Consider the following 18,109-nt stretch of genomic DNA (forward strand, 5'->3'; position numbering starts at 1 on the left):
AAAAAGGGTTGTCACAACACCACAGAGAAACATTGTGAATAGATTTGTGACTTTTAGCTGTAGGCATCAGTAACTCATGGAGCAACCTCAGAAGGACATGCTGAGAGAATCCCATTACAGAGTAACTTAAATCTCAACAGTTATAACACCAACCTCAAGCTGTATCACTTCAGTTTGAGGCCCTCAGCTGGTTAACCTTAAAGTGCTTTTTTTTCCCCTAAACTGGAACACCTGCAATGAAAATGTTGCAATAAACCTACATCAAATATCAATTACCCCGCTATGCAATAGTCTCCTGAGACATAAAAGACGTTGGTTCAAAGCCATTCCCTGGTGCAGGCTGAGGTAGGTTTTGAAGCTACTCTGATTTCCAGAAAACTGTCCTTGCCACTCACTTAATAGGTCATCAGAGGAATATGTCATCCAATGACCAAGGTGGAACTTGTGCCTAACCTTCTCCCAAGCCTAACCTCCAAAAGAGCAAAATCTTTTTACCTGCAGATGCAAAATTAACAATTTGGCATTTTTTAGTCAGAATTATTCACCAGATTTCTGAATAATTCAGAGCCAACCTGCTTTTTGATGAATAAATCATTCACCAAATAAAATTCACCTAAGTACATTAGAAAGCATAGTTCAGAATTGTTGTAATTCAAAGCTATTACACAGACATCAGCAGACTTATATTAATTTTCTCCAATGTCAATTTGATGCTGTAACTTCATATTATGCCATTACCCTAAACATGAAGGCCTTGCAAGGATTAATTCTGTATATTCCATGGATTCAAATCAGTTCTTTATCTCCTTATTAGTAAAACAATTAAATTGCTCTTCATAAATTGTAACTCACTGTTCATAAACAAAAATGAAACAGTGAATTTCTGCACAACATATGGAGTTATCTCGCATGTAATGAACCTGATAAGAAACAGCACTAAAAAGTAAAACAAAAACCAACCCCCCAAAAACCTCAACCCCCCACAGTACTTTTAATAAAAAGTCACAAGTATATACAGTGAAAGAATTTCAACATAGACATATAAAAATTGTTGAACTCTTCTTGCTTCCTATTTGTACACAGAAAATAACATGCATAGGCAGGCCAGTATGACTAAAATTTTCAACACTTTTTTTAAAAGAAATGGAAAAATTTACAGCAAAGAAAATATTTTAAGCTGCTCCAATTTTTGTCTTCACATGAAAGAGTTTATATTTGGCTGTAATCTGCTTGAAATGTACAATGAAATAGTTCACTGTAGAGAGTGAGGGAAAACAGTAGCTATGATCCTATTATCTGATGATAATAAAAATTAAAAACATTTACATATCCATCTTCTTATTTTAAGATATACCAATTTTAAATCTTGGGACAGCAGTGAAGACAGTCAAAGTAGAGTACTATTACTGTTCTTTATTGAAATCTTTTATTCTCAACACTGCTAGCGTTCTTAGATGAAAGTGCAATAGGACTGAATCAAGATTAAAGCTCTCTTCTTGTAAAAAGACATGTATTTATTTAACTTTATATGGTCTGAATGGTCTCCTTAAACTCCTTTTGCAGAAATTGAATGGGATCTCAAGAATATTGAGCACAAACCAGAAGCTGGCAAATGCAAACAATTGACATAGAAAACTAATGCATCACTTGGCAATGTCTGACCAGTCAGGCAGAAGATACTAAGTCAGTCTTAAAAATCTAGCAAGAACTGCTGAAATTCAAGAATGGAGGGAGAATAATACAAGAGAAAAGCATGAAAATTACCTAGGCTGAGAAGGAGCAAGTGTTCAGTAAACACTTCTTTCCTGCATTCAGAAAAAAAACAGGTTTATGTATCAATAACAAATTTGAGTATACGTTTGAGTTTGAGTTTCTTAATAATGTTTGAGTTACTTAAAAACTTGAAAGAATCTTCAGAAGGTTAAAAAGTTAAAATGTCATAACATTTTAAAAGTTAAACACTGTAACAATAACTCTGGCTGAATTAGCAAATTGGACAGGGTGATCTCCTATACCTCGGTGTTCATTTTTCTAGAAATCATGGTGCAGTGGGAAACACTTAGAATTTGTAGGTAGGGAAGACTGATGGAGCAAAAGGTGTACTAGATTATTGAAAAGGTTAGATGGTTTAGCAACTGAGAACATGGTTTTCTTGATAACTTGCAGTAGCAAGAATTATTTAGTATTCTATAAAACCTATACAACAAAAGTCAAAAGATACGTTTCTCAAAAATATAGATGTTCTCCTGCTTTTTCTTCCCATGTGTGCTCCACCAGCTTAATAATTCAGGATTTTATTTGTTTATCTTTGATATTGATTCAGAGCAAACATTTGGGAATATGGATATGGAATACAAAGAGTAAAGAATAAGACCTTTTGGATAATTAATGAGAATGGCTGTAGTGTTTCAGAAAAAGCCCTGACAGCCATGTATTTTGTTTCAGTGGTCACTGGATCACAAACAGAAAAAGTAACCAGCAAAAAGCTGACAGCAAAGTAATCAAAAAAAAGCCGCGAGCAGACACCTAGGTAAGAATGAGAAACATGTTATATGTTCCCCTACAACTCTTCCAATTATCCAATATGATGCTTTCAAAAAATTGCTATGTTAAAAACCTAGCGCTCAGTCAATACTGTTAATATGCTGAGGAATAGACTTCTGTGTGATGTTTGAATAGGCTCCACAATCTGATGGGGGGGGGGGAATAGAAGCACTCACAAAATCAATGCAACCTGTATTAAAGGGATTAAAATTTGTCTAACCAATAGACCACAAAATGTAACCCGTAAATGAAGACTCATCTTCCTGTTGGGGTTGCTTCTAGTTCAGACATGCAGGAATTTGTCCTCGCCCCATTGATCTTCAATACCTTTGTAAATGAACTGGAATAAAATATGGAAGCATTGCTTGTAAAATGTGCAGATGATACAAAAACTGGTGGAGACGGAAGTAACAATGGTCATAGGTCAGTTATAAAACAGACTGATCTGAATCATATAGTGAAGTTGGCTCATTTGACCAACATGAGGTTGAACATTGCCAAACACAAGGTCACACAACGTACAAATAAAAAATGTAGACTGTGATTACTAGATGAGGGGTAGTATCATGTAGTGCATTAACATTGAAATGGCTCACTGTAGATAATCAAATAAACATGAGCTTTTTTGTACCAATGAAAAAGTTTTCTTAGGTGTATAGACAATTCCCACAGAGAATATGGCCATGGTATGAATTCTTCACTGTGCACAAAGAATACTGGCAACCTTGCTTCAAAAGGGAGCATTAAGACATTGTAAAGGATTTTAGAAAGAGCCACAAAAAGTTTTCAGACTAGAAAACTTGTCTATTTGTTGCTGAAATCTGGAATAAAACTCCTTAACAGCAGTGAGAAGTTAAGAAGCAGGCACTCCTTTATTGCAGCGCTGGGCACACAAGGGATCGCTCCACCTATCGTGTGCACCTGGCTAGTCTAACTGTACAAGTTAAATACACACCTGTTATACATATTCACTAAATTTCTGGAAAATGTTATGCATAATCATTAACTTCCCGATAAATCATTAGCATATGTAAATGTCTCTTCACGCAGGCGCAGTGAAGGTCTCTGGTGGTCTTCAGAAGCCCTCTGGTGGTCTTCCATAGTCTTCCTCACTTGTCCGCTTCTTGACCTCTCTTAGTTGATTCTGCACAGTACGATTCTCACCATCATCTATATTAGTTTACATAAAAATGCATACTGTGTCTATTCTTAAATTTAACCTTTCTAATAATTGGTCCTTCAGTCACACCTTCTTATTAATATTCTTATGTTAAAACAATAATTGGTTAATCTCAGTTAACTCTACTGATTGGAATCCTCGATAATTAGATCGAGGTGGGAAGGGTAAGGGGTTTCAAGCAGCAAACTAGTGTCCATAGTGGTTTCCTTGGTTTCCTTAGTTTCCTAAAACAAAACACTACAAACCAACAAATCTTTGTCAAAGTTTCTGTGGTTAACTGATTTTAGACAATACATGAATTCTTATAGTCACACATAGTACATTTTCTAAAGTTCCTAAGTTCCTATGACTACATTTCAAACTTAACACTCCCATACCTATGCGTCACAATTTTCTACTTCTTAATCGAACCAAACTCTTTTATATAATTAGATTTTAATTTCTTTATCAAAATATTTTTAACATATTGAAAGACAGTTAAGACACTCATCATGCTACATTTATCTAAAAAAGGTTGAGAAGTGGCTTCATTATCATCATTAAGTGTCCACATATGAAAGAGTTTTCTTACAGTGAATGACCCTTCAGTTTACCAGGAGAAGCCATAAAGTCCTAATTTGTGGATGACAAAGCTAGAAAAATTCATCGTCTTTGAATTCAGTTATGATTTTTAAAATGTAGTTATTTTTATTTTATTAGCAATTCACCATTTGAATAACTTATTCGGAGGTGCAGTAAATTTTTCATCACTTCAAATTCTGATACCAAATTGTCATCTTTCTGAGATACTTCGTAATTAAGCACAAGTTACAGGGTTATTCAACAACTTACTGAACAGAAGATTTTGCTAGAAGATCAGATTATTGCAATTGTCCCTTCAGGCCTTTAAATATTTACATCTAGATGCAGTTTTATGAATGTTTTTCTTCCATTTTGCAGCCAGTCTGATGCTACACCAGCCCTAGGATGTTCTGACTTCCCAATGAAGAGCCAAAGACAGGGTGCAGGAATTAGGCAATGATTGATAGATGGAGGGAAAAGGAAGGCATGCTCAGAAGGGCTGATGCTCACCCATTCCTTTTCAGTATATTGCATCTGCATCCACAATCCAGTGAGCTATTGGAACATTGGTGCTTTTGTGCTGTAAATATTTTTAAAAGGCTAGTCAGGTTACTTCTAGTGATGTTCATATTTTATATCTCTCACGTTAAAAGATGTGTTCTTCAAATGGAATAGAATAGTTCATTTGGAAGCTACCTATAACTATCATCTAGTCCAACTGCCTGGCCACTTCAGGGCTGACCAAAATTTAAAGCACGTTATTAAGGGCATTGTCCAAAAGCCTATTAAACACTGACAGGCTTGGGGCATCACCCAGCTCTCTAGGAAGCCTGTTCCAGTGTTTGACTACCTTCCTGCTAAAGAAATGCTTTCTAATGTCCAGCCTAAACCTCCCCTGGTGCAGCTTTGAACCATTCCCACATGTCCTGTCACTAGATCCCAAGGAGAAGAGATCAGCACCTCCTACTCCATGTCCCTTCCTCAGGAAGCCGTAGACAGCAATGAGGTTGACCCTCAGCCTCTTTTTCTCCAAACTAGTCAAGCCCAGAGTCCTCAGCCACTCTTCCATGCCTTCCAGCACTTTCACCAGCTTTGTTGCCTTCCTCTGGATGCAATCAAGGACGTTAACATCCTTCTTAAATTGTGAGGCCCAGAACTGCACACAGTACTCCAGGTGAAGCTGCACCATTGCTAAATACAGTGAGGTAATCATCTCTTTTGACCAGCTGGCTAAGCTGTGTTTGATGCACCCCAGGATGCGGTTTGCCCTCCTGGCTGCCAGGGCACAGTGCTGACTCACATCGAGCCTGCTGCCAGCTAGCAGCCCCAGATCCCTTTCTGCAGGGCTGCTTTCCAGCCACTCGTCTCCCAATTTATACTTGTGCCCAGCATTATTCCATCCTAGGTGCAGAATTGGGCATTTGTTCTTGTTAAATTTCATGCCATTAATCATTGCCCAATGCTCCAATTTGTCCAGATCCCTCTGCAAGGCCTCTTGTCCCTCAAGAGAGTCAACAGCACCTCCCAGTTTTGTATCACCAGCAAACTTGCTAATGGTGCAGTCAATTCCTGCATCCAGATCATTGAAAAAAGTATTGAACAGAACTGGCCCTAGAATTGAACCCTGAGGAACACTGCTGATGACTGGCCACCAGCCAGATGTAGCCCCATTCACTACAATGCTTTGAGCCCTGCCATCCAGCCAGTTCTTCATTGAGCGCACCATGTACCTGCTCATTTCACAGCTGGATAACTTGTCCAGAAGGATGCTGTGAGGGACAGTATCAAAAGCCTTACCAAAATCCAGAAAAAGCTACATCCACTGCCTTCCCTTCATCCACTGGGCACGTCACCTTATCATAGAAGGGTATCAAATTAGTTAAACAGGACTTTCCCTTTGTGAGCCCATGTTGACTGTGCCCGATGATTGCATTGTCCTTGAAATGCCTTACAATAGCAACTAGTATGATCTCCATAATTTTTCCGGGAACTGAGATTAGACTAACAGGTCTGTAGTTTCCTGGGTCTTCCCTCATGCCCTTTCTGTAAATTGGAATAACTTTGGCTAGCTTCCAGTCAGCAGGGACCTCCCCAGACTCCCAAGGCCTTTGGTAGATGTTTGAGAAGGATACTGCTGTAACAACCACTAATAGTCCTTCAGTGCTCTGGGATGAATCCTGTCAGGCCACAGGGACTTGTGAACATTCATCAGATATAAGTCATCCCTTTCAATTTCAGTGTCCGCATATGGAAAACCACTGCTCCTACAGCCATGGTCCTCCAACTCAGGAGATTGGGCAGCCCAGAGACTATCAGTATTATTAAAGACTGAAGCAAAAAAAGCATTGAATGCCTCCACTTTTTCTTCATTCCTGACCATCTTCAACATTGTCGTGGTTTCAGCCCAGCCGGTAACAAAGGACCACGCAGCCGCTCGCTTACTTCTCCCACCCCCCTCCAGTGGGATGGGGAGAAGAATCAGAAAGGAGAAAAGAAAAAAAAAAACAGAACCTCGAGGGCTGAGATAAAGACAATTTACTGGGACAACACAAAAAGAGAAGTTACAACAACAACAGTACTAATAAAAGAATACACAAAACGAGTGATGCACAGTGCAACTGCTCACCACCCAGAACCCCATGCTCCGCCACTTGCCCCACCGAAAGCCCAGAGCACCCCACAACCCACTCCCCATTTATATTCTGAGCATTATGTCACATGGTATGGAATAGCTCCTTGGCTAGTTCAGGTCAGCTGTCCCGGCTGTGCCCCCTCCCAAGTTCCTGTGAAAATTAACTCTATCCCAGCTGAACCCAGGACAAACATGTATCAGTGCAATGGTTTTCTTGGACCTCCTCTTGCTATTAACATATTAAAAAATCCTTTCTTGTTGTCTGACAAAAGGCTGGCCATTTTCAACTCCAGTTGAGCTTAGGCCTTTTGTCTTCCCCCTGCATATGTGAACCACGTTTCTGTAATCTTCCTGCGATGCCTGAACTCGCTTCCAGAGATCATGCAAATCCTTTTTCCTCATGAGTTCCATGAGGAGTTCCCTGTTCAGCCAAGCTGGTCTTCTGCCTTGCTTGCTTGACTTACAACCTAATGAGGGTTCTGAATACCTTGCTGAGCTCCACAACATTTTTTTTTTCAGTGGAATCTGCTGTCAACTACATTAAAAATAGTTGAGGTTTGATAGTAGGAGCTTGCAAAACCCCCCTGCTTCTTTTCTCTTCTGAAATAACTTTTTTCCTCTGTTTATAGGAGAAACAGTTGCAATTTGGCACTTACTCTCTATTACATAAACCCTGTTCTACAGGGTATTTATGTATGTGTGTTCATAGATTGCTCAATCATGCCAATTAGGGCTTGAATCCAGAACTAAAAGATGTAAGTGCCTTAAGTGCAACCTACAAAAACGTCGAAGTCCTTGTGAGTTACCTATAAAGCGTTGCCCAAGCACTTAGGTGCTTAAAGAGAGTATAGGTATCTTTGAGTTTGGTTGGCTTTTAACTCTTTTTCAAACATTGTTCGCTTACCTTATTGCATGACTCTTTAATGCATAAGCAGTCCCTAGAGAGAGGACTAGAAACCTAGAAGGCTCGTATCTTATGGAAAAGGTCTCCTCAGGGAAACAGATCTCTCTATGTTCTCAGCCTTTATGATTCCCTGAAAAGTGGATTGCCTTCTAAGCCCTGTTTTTTAACTTCAACAGGAGAGATGTAAGGTGCCTTCCATTCATGTAGACCACAGAATAATGTTAGACATCTTCCTAGGAGGCAAGACATGTGGTTTGAATTGCTTCAGGCTGAAGGAGGTCTAGAAGCTACATTTTTCACTTCCTAGCACTTCAACCACTACCATGGCTGCTGCCATTTTTTGAAGGCAAGAGCAGGATACTTCTCTTCTGTTTCCATCCTGTTTCCAGAATGGATGGTGTGAGTAGCTTTTGCCTGTGAATACAGGTCTTGAGCAGGCTCTCTGGAATAGGGGAATAAGGTAAACCTCAGGTACATCCCATATTTCATGGTTCCCTGTGAGCTGATGTAGACACCTCTGCTGCTCCACGTATATAGGTTGTTAATAGACTGCACCCTAGGGATCTGTCTTTCCCCATATGTTGTATGAGATATATAGATGACTTACCTGACTGTGAATATCACTCCTTGAACTGATCAATTAAAGGGGAAAAATGGAGGACACAACATTTCTATGACAGTCTTCTTTTGGGAATCTGGACATTCATGTTGCAAGGCATGTACATGTGTACAGCCTCGATAAGAATGAAATCCTTCTCCTGTTTTTGGCAGGGCCAAAAGAAACTAAAGAGAACTTACAGTTTAGAGTTGTTTACCATAAACTGAACATAGAAATGAATATCCTGATTAAAAGATAATTATCACATCATTCAGACTGTTTAGAAGTAATCTTAAAACTAATAACTAGACTACTAAATATGTAATGGTGAAGAAAGAGTATCTGTGTAAATAAAATAGCACAATACAAATAACCTGAAGTTGCAGTCTGGAAATTAAAAAATAAAATTACAGACAGCACAGTCTATAAAACATACTCAGTAAATTTGTTTTACCACTATTATTGTCAGCATAATATAACAAACAGATGGAGGATTTAATATAATTTGGTTAGCTAATTTTAACAGGCTTGGCTACAAGTGTTAACTTATTTTTGTATTTGATTTTTACTGTATTTGCTGTAGCCCAACTTGCATGATAAAAGCTGGAATTTGCACACAAGTACAGCTGGTGAGATGTCAGCAGAATATCAAATAGCCCCAATTAGAAGAATTTATCTTTCTGTCCCACAAAAAAAAATTGGGCTTGATTTATGTTTGGGCAGTTCATAGAAATTATTGTAAGCCATCAGCTACACTACTAAGGACCTAGGATCAAAATTACATGCAAACACATGCATCCCAGAATGCTACTAGACAAGAAGAAGAGATACCAATGAGCTGAATCAGTTACAGCTATTAGATGTAATTTTTAAGTCTGCCTGGGAAAAAAGTAGGCTTCTTTTTGAATAAGTACTAAACTCACATCATTTTCATGTCAAATTAAGCACAGTACACTATCCTAAAAATACGAGGTAGGAATGAAAGAGCACCATTCCATGATTTATGACCGCAGGTATTCTCCAGTTTCAGTTGAACTCTGTGTAACAGGTACTATATTACGTGGGAAGGTTTCACTTTATCAACACTAGTAGCCAAGTAGTACTTAATTGAGAACCTATATAGTAATATCCACCAAAATGGGCTATTAACTTCAGTTGCCCTATGATCATAATTCTTATTCATAGAAATAGAATTAATCTTAAAAATAAAATATTCTGTAACAACTATTGCAAGAGAAAGCCACTAGAAAAAGCTCTTTGACCTCACACAATGATTAGACTCATTATAACAGTGGATGGAAGAAACTTTGGGCTCGAGAAACAGAGTGGCTCAATCCAGAAAATAGGGGGGGACTATTCAGATTATCATAACCTGTAGTACTTCAGAGATTTTTGGTGTTTGTACTAGGGTCTGAAAGTAATAGAAAACTGAAAATGTTGGTGCATATATGGTTGTTTGCATCAAGACTGGATGCAAGACTCTGACTGATTCAACCTAAAAAGCAAAACGAAGAAAATTTTTACATCATGGAGGGGACAGTATCCTTGCTTTCGTACTGTTTTTTTATTTCAGCAGAAATCCGGTATTGATATTTTGCCGTAAAGAAGTAAGCAAAATTGTTTGATTTTAAGAATATATTTTTCTACCTGGTTCTTGTTTGAGAGACTAATAGAAGAGAGAGTCTGCACTGATTTTAGTTGTACGTAGCATAGATTTGCAAACCTACTTAGAGCACAGTTAAGAGGTTGTTTGCTTGTTCTTTTCTAGCAGATTCTCTCAAGAATTATCATTACCGTTATCTGGCAGCAATTGGAATAATAATTTCCGTTCGCCAATAAAAGGCAGAAAAATATTTAACTTGCAAAATTCTTGAAATTCTGCAGCATGTTAATGAAATGTTGCTTTTTCCCCATGAATAAGAACCAAAAAATAATCTGGTACTGACCATATTAATATACCTGTTATATTTCGTGATGATATGACTATAATGTGCGTTATTTGGCCTAGTACTGAAGGAATACTAATCTACTTCCTTTTACTATGAAAATCTAACATGCAGGACAGCAAGGCTGGCATTACAAGCTGATCAAACGTGCAACTCAATCTGTTCATATTGAAAGAAAGAAAAGGTGGAGCTAAGTCTTCCAGGTTTTAGAAGTGCAACTGTGGTAAAAATGAAGTAGCAAGAACAGGTAGAGAGGGGAACAGTGTTTCACATGACAGATGAGAAAATGAACCGCACAACAGCTTGTTGACTATCCACAGGAAGGGCAATATTGCATTTGCCAAGGCCACAGATCTCTTGTTTCAGTGACAATGAAGTGAAATGGTTTTGCAAATAACTCTGTGGAATACCGAAGGCGGCTATGTTTTTCAGTTGTTTTCCAGAAGAAGGTAACAAAATTGAAACATAGTTTTGGTTATGAGAACTTTTGTAATTGTAAAATGTCCCCAGGTCGTGGGTCTGAGTAGCAGACTGAAAGGTGGTGAGGTTGAAGATGATCAGAAATGAAGGAAAGCAAAATCAGAGGTGAGAGATGATTGAGATGTGCAGTCTTAAGGCAATAGCTGATCATGAAAGGTTACCAGTACAAATACTGGAGGAGAAATAGATATCCAAGCTATTGGCATAGAGGCTTTAGGTGAATATATGCTTGTGGGCACCCCCTGCACAGAAGTAAGCATTGTATGCTATCCACAGTACATTGTAGAGGCGAGGAGAAGCATTCCTTGTAAGAAGTGCTGAAGAAACGATTCAAAAAACCACAGAAGCTAGAATCAGATACAAACAATTTGTCAGAGAAGATAAGAGTAGAATTATGATTGTAAGTTTGTTTTGATTAAGAAGAGGTCATTGTAAAAATACACTGAGAAAAAAAAAGAAAAAAGTTTTAAATAAATTTAAAATATACTGGTGTAGAACAGTGACATTATGCTTAACTTCAGTATATTGCCGTCAGAGCCTTACCGCCGAAGGGTCTTATATTGCACTGTATAGTTTACAGTAGCTGTTTTATACATCAAGTCACCATCTTCATAGCCATGTCCAGACCATTACAACTTGTGCATGTTCTAGTACTGTTGTATGCCTCTACTCATTGCCAGATTAAGAATTAACCCAGCCTGAAATTAAATTTTATAGACTCCATCCTAAAGATAGGAATAGAATGAAAGTATCAACAGAAAGGTTTCTTTTATTGGAAACATCACTATGTCAATGAGTGCTGTGACCTGCCAGGTGTGAGGCTGAGCTAGATGTAAGGTACCTGGCAAATTGACCTTCAGCTTTTAGTTTAACTATTGCAGAAGTGATAATGCATGGTAATCTTGAGACAAGGGGAGTCAAAAGAATCTCAGTAGACATAATAAGGGGGGATGAAGGATGATGTTTAGTGCTTACATTGTTGAAATTAGCTGAGGCAAAGACAGTCTTTGATAAGAAGAGCTGGTCCCAAGGACCAGCCAATGAGGTAGAGACAGCTCCTGATAAGAAGCAGGAGCAGGCCCCAAGAGCCAGCTAAGACTGGTCTTGCGGCTTGGGTGAATACCAAGAAATCACTGAGCCTGCTCAAGAAAAAAGGTTACTAACGGTGATGAAGAGGAGTCATCTATCTTCATCTCTGCGACCACCAGACGACCACCATAAAGAGGCACTGCGCAAGCGCAGTTGAGAGGAGACTATGGAATTGACCTCTCGGAGCTAATTTTAATATGGAGCGGGGATAGGTCATGCATATGTATAGGCATATTGTGAATATGTAACACTCGACTGTCTAAACTTGAGACAAACTGCCGAGTCAGGTACACATGACTTTGGTGGGACTACCCCCCGTGCTGCCCAGCGCTGAATGAACATACCTACTTTACAATCTCACTGATTGTGGAGTCTGTTTTCTGCACGTCAATCTCAGTACACATTAAATGAATCTTGTGTAATGGTGAAAGAGCAGAATGTGGGTCTGTCATCTTTGGAAAATTATCTTGACTTTTCAGACTGGATAGCTAGTGAGTGATTGGTGTGAACACGAGGTCACTGAAAGTCCTTAACTAGAAGAAACCAGTCCAGAGTCACTGTCAATTGACTCTGCAATGACTGAGAAGAAGATACAGCACCACAACATTTACAAAAGTCATGAGCCATATTCTGCCCTTAACTATACTTGTGTAACTCTGGAATATGCAGACAGTCTCATAATTCTTGAATTATTCTAGTGCTTAATGTTTTAATTTATCCTCCCCACTTGCTCTTCTTCATCATTTTCAGAATATTCCTCTCCACCCATAAAAGGTGGACAGCAGCCCAAAGGTCCACATTTGTCCCACAGCTGCCAAAATCTAACAACTACTTTGTGAATCTTCTTTGTCTCTTAGTGCTAGACCCAAAGGGTAGGAATTTTTCTATTGATTTCAAAAAGCTGTCCTGCTTCTTCAATACACAGCTGGAATGCCAGCAAACATTAGTTTGATCCTTCTCCCTTTTTAAATATGAAAACAAATTGAATAATATCTTAAAAACAAAGAAGAAATGTCCAAGCCATACAAAGCATGCAGTGACTTCCTGTGTACAGAATATTCTCTATTTTGTACATGCCTCTAAAAAGAAAGGAAGATAGGAGGGACGGTAAATCTTTTAAATAATTTGGCTTACATAAATGTTGTACAAATATGAAGAAGAGTATAGAAATATTGTTACCAGTGAATAACAGTTTGGTGGGTCATTTTGTTACAGGGGACATTGTACTGCACAGTATCTATACTGCAAGCAGCATTTACTTTCTGTTCTGTTACTACCAGAAAGAAGTTAATGTAGCACAGCTTGCCTTGAAATGCCTGAATAATTATTTCAAGGCAAGGTATTGGAAGGCTAGGTCTAATAGATACTACAATTGAACTCAGTCAGAGAGCAGCTAGATGCATTATTGATTATGCATGCGCTTCAGGGTCTTGCAGTTTGCACATCAGCACTTGCATGAAGTAATAAACCTAGAAAAGTCCTAACATATCTGTTTAAACCATCTAAGCAGAAATCATTTATTCCAGCAATTAAAAATAAATATGCTCATGAGGTTACCACAATAAACGATATTTATTTAGTTCAGTACTTTAAGGCTTCTATTAAACATTGCATTCTCAAGATGACCTCTAGCTTCTACTCATTAGATAATATCAGCCAATTTTTTATTAGGAATTGATGTTTCTTTTGCACATCAGTGCACAGTGGATAATTTGAAAAAAAAAAATACATTGGTTAAAGGAATAGATTATGCTATTAGTAGCCTTTGATCTGGGAAAGCTGCCAGTCTAGCTGGTGTTAATTTAACTAGTATATAAAAGAAGGAGCCTATACCTCCACATAAGTACTATTTATCTCCCTTGTATTAGGATTTTCCTTTTCGATCTGTAGAAATTTTGACTAGCAAAATGCCTTCTCTTCACATTTAGCTTATTAGGGAACGAGCTTCTCTCCCTAGATCCTTCAGCCCACTGAGGTATTCCAAGAATTTCAACTTTTTAAGAAGGCACTTTTGGGAAGAATCTTCTCGGGCTGAGGAATTAATATTTTCTTTTTTGTAAATACACTTCCTGAAAATTACCGTGAAGCTGTTCTCCAGGTTGCTGTTTTTTCCTCCTCCCCATCACAGACCATTATCTTTTGATGCAGCACATTTAGCCCTGAATTGATAGCCATTGCCTGAGCCTGCAAAGTGTAAAGTATCCCTTGAGAACATTAGGAGCAGGACCTGAGGATCTCAGATCTGAGGATTTCCAATGAGATGGAGGGACATAAATTCAAGGAGTTTATTTGAACAGGGAGCAAAGAGTAAAACTAAAAACTAAAACAACAAAGTAGCAAATCTGTCTGGTCACTCTAACTTTTTAGCTGATGTTGAAACCTTCAGGCAGCTGATGATCAGTTAGTGCTCCATCACAGAGGCATTCAGGGCTAGATGATCAAAATATTTGCTATGTGAAAGTAGCTTGACAAGTCAATTTAAGGATCAGGATAGAGACATGCTGAGGAAAAAATTCAGATCACAACTCAACCCATTATTTGGTTGTTCCAAGGACTAGTATTTTATTATTTGTACCACTGATGAAGTCTGAAGTTCACCACAGTCTCAAAAAGGAATTTCATTTGCACCCTCAAAATTGAAATACCTTAAATGGGCCAATGCTTTTACACCTGTTCCTTCACTTAATCTAAGATATTTTCAGCTGTCTCCCAGATGTGTTCTTTATCGCCTTCTTCCAACTATTACACAGGCTGTCCCCAAAACCCAAAGTCTGTTTTTTTCCTACTTATCCAAAAAAGCCAGAAGATGAGTAGTGGGATTCCAGGGAAATGTTCTGGCTTGTCACTGAAAAAAGGTCTGTAAGAAGAGAGATTACAGATGTAGCTTCCATCTTGCCATAATTGAGGAAATGGAGTGGTGGACAGACAGGGAGGAACTGAATAAGGATTTGTGTTAGAAATGGAACCAATTAAAAGTTAAGCATTCACATCAGAACACATTTCCATAAAGTGAATGTGTTAGCTGTGCTTTTTTGTTACGGGTTGGGCTCTTGCTCCCTTTTTGTCAGGGCTACAGGAAGTTCCCAAAGAGCACTAATGCTGGCAGATTCATGGGAACAGGAAAGAGCATGGATTTGAAAGGACACAGACAGCGTAGTAAAAAACCTGGGGCATGACAGGAACAACAGTGTCCTGTAGTGGTTGTGTTTGTATCCCAGACGTTTTCTTTGATGGAACTTTCACAGCATATGGTACAACCCAGGATATATAAACCCTTTGACCATAATTTTGCTATAGCTTTGGAATGAGGCTTTTCAAGACTGGGTGGGAATTTGATAGAATTGCTAGGTTATTGGAGCATACAACAAGAAGAAGCAGTGTAGATAATCAGCATTGCCTGATGCCAGAAGTCAGTCCACCTATTTGAAGACTAGAAACAGCAACATTGCGTCTGTTATGAGACTATGTAAACTTTAAAAAGCTTGTTACAAACATTAATTAAACCTGACTGTATGTGTTTGTGATATTTAAATATTGTGGTGAAAGGATTAGCTGAGACACAAAGAGGAGAAGGGCTTGACTTTCAAAGGTACAAAGAATCCTAAGACACAGGTTGTGTCTTACTGGGAGTTTGACAAGTGCCTAATTACTTTTAGTGCCATTGAGGCTCTAAGGAAACTTTTGAAAATCCCATTTGACACCATACGTACTTAGATATTTTTGAAAATCTGGCTTCCTGCGACTTGCCTAGTGATGTACCAAGTCAGAGGTAGTCAGACTGGGGTAAGTCTGTCTCAGAGTAGCTGCACTGATAGCATTCCCTAGCATGCCTAGAGATAAACTGTACCTTTTCAGAGGCTGATATTGGCCTGGATTGTGTGACAGAGAGCAGCTCAATTAAGCTCAGTGCAGCTACCCATAGGCTGCATCTATGTGATAACTTAAGACTATATTTTAATTTCAAGAAATGCTTGGAGCATTTTGTATTTTAAAAGTCTCAAAGCCTGCCTTTCTAACATGTTCATTGGAATGACATTGTCACTCATATAGTAGTCCTGACTGCGGTTTGGACTGTGAGTATGTTTCTTTGTGTGAATATACTGGGCCTTCATTTGTTACAGGCCACGAAGCAAATGGCTGTCAATGAGCTCTCCTTTCTGTTCCGCTACCACATCAACCCTGCCCTCAGCCCTTGCAAAGGAGTGACATTGTCATGTACTCAAACCCGTTGAGTCTTTTGTCTGAGATCTTGTTATGCTAAAATATGTTTTGTGTAATTTTAAGTATTTGATCTCTTCTGCTCTCAAAAGCCCATCAGAGAGATTCATCACCTTTTTGAGAAAAGTAGGCTTGCAGGTAGACTGTAAATAATGGAATATCATGGGCTATCTGGAGTAGCTTAATGCAGAATGGCAGTGCTTGATCAACGGCTTGCAGAGCTTGGCTACAAAGCAGATCTATCCCAGACACTTGTACCTGTGCAGGCAGGGTAGCACAGCTGCTCCATGGGGTGCAAATATCCTCAGTGTAGTGAAGACTGCTATGACAGAGCCAGAAATGGAATTCCCAAGTCTTTTCTTCGGTTTCTGTAATTTCTGCATTAGCAAAAAACCACAAAATCTCTGAGCACTGTTCAACTGTGAATTAAAGAAGAGAGCGGACAGCCCTTGATTAACATTTTAACAGAGCTTTTGGACAACATTTTATATGCTCTGTGCTATCCAGCTGGAATCTGTTTGGTGTGCCCCCAAATCAGCTTGATAACAAGCTCATAACAATTTGTTGATAGCAGACTGGCTGATTCATAAGCTGCTTGTCACCAGTTCATAAGTGATATATGAGTCAGAGATTTAAATAAATTCAATATAAGAAATATTGGGGAGCCAATAAATCTGACTATTGCTTATGAATCTAGCCCAAAATCTCCTGCACTGTCATTCTGCTTTTTCACATTTTGCTAAGACCATCTTCTTAGAATTTACTGTATATGCAAAACCAGCAGTGCAAGCAAGATGGTAATCGGAGCATAAAACAGAGACACATGCACTCTCCTATATATTAATAAGTTAGTAGGGGTGGGAGGAAAAGAAATGGAAAATAAAACAGGCCTCAGATAATGCCAGAATTACAGAAGTGATGTAATGCTCAAATTATAGTTCTTTGAAGTAGGCTTTGGGTGAACTAAATACATAGCACATGGCAAAAAATGTGTGGCAACTGTTGTGGTAGAATTTGTCTTGATTAAGGCTCCATATGAAAAGATAAATCTTCCTAAGTAGCAATAGGAGTTCAATGAATTGAAGCCAAATATTCAGCATGCCATTTGAGTTCAGGAAGTGAACTAAACATGAGTTTGCATAATGCATCAGAAACCACTGTATTGCATTAGGAAAATTCACAATGTCTATATACTTTCTGAAAATAAGATATAGCTGTTGCTAAACTCACTGTTTAAATTTTCAAAAATCAAGATCATATTTATTCAAAGTTGTGGTCTTAAGATCACTAAAATGTATTAAGATCTTTTTGTCACCTTGGAAGGCCTGGCTTGTGTTTCTGATAGCATTTGTATCATCCCTATATAGAACACACTAGTACTGGGAGGGTACGGCAGAGAATGATGTTTCCGAAGTGGTTTTAGTGTGAATTGACTTGCTCTTGCTGACCAAACAAAGGGTGAAAACCTGCTTTTATTGACTGTAGCTTATAGATGGGTTAATCCTATGTGAATAAAGGATTTAAGCAAAAATACTTCATATGGAGTAGGTAAATGTAAGCCCTTAATTAAAAAAAACAAACAGAAACCCTGCAATGATTAATCTATATACCTTAAACAGCAGGACCAAAGCTGGCACAGCTTCATACGTGCTGCAAAACTGTTGCCTATGAATCACAGTGGAACAGATTTTAATCCTAATGTTTAATATCCATAATATATGCTAATTGATATGACTATTTTTCCAGTTACCTGGAGGAGTTATATCTAATAACAATCAATACTTTGATAATGACGTACATAATAGGAGATCTGAGGCTAGTCGTACATTTTGCAGTCAGTCATGTAGGCAAGTAGAGCTGGATTTACCCCATCACTGCCTGTAGGTCTTGACACTTCTTCCAGAATTTTCATTTTTTTGTGTTGATGTAATTCATGGACTCTAGGGCCTTTTCTATT

This window comes from Harpia harpyja, chromosome Z (assembly GCF_026419915.1).
Source record: "Harpia harpyja isolate bHarHar1 chromosome Z, bHarHar1 primary haplotype, whole genome shotgun sequence".
NCBI lineage: Eukaryota > Metazoa > Chordata > Aves > Accipitriformes > Accipitridae > Harpia > Harpia harpyja.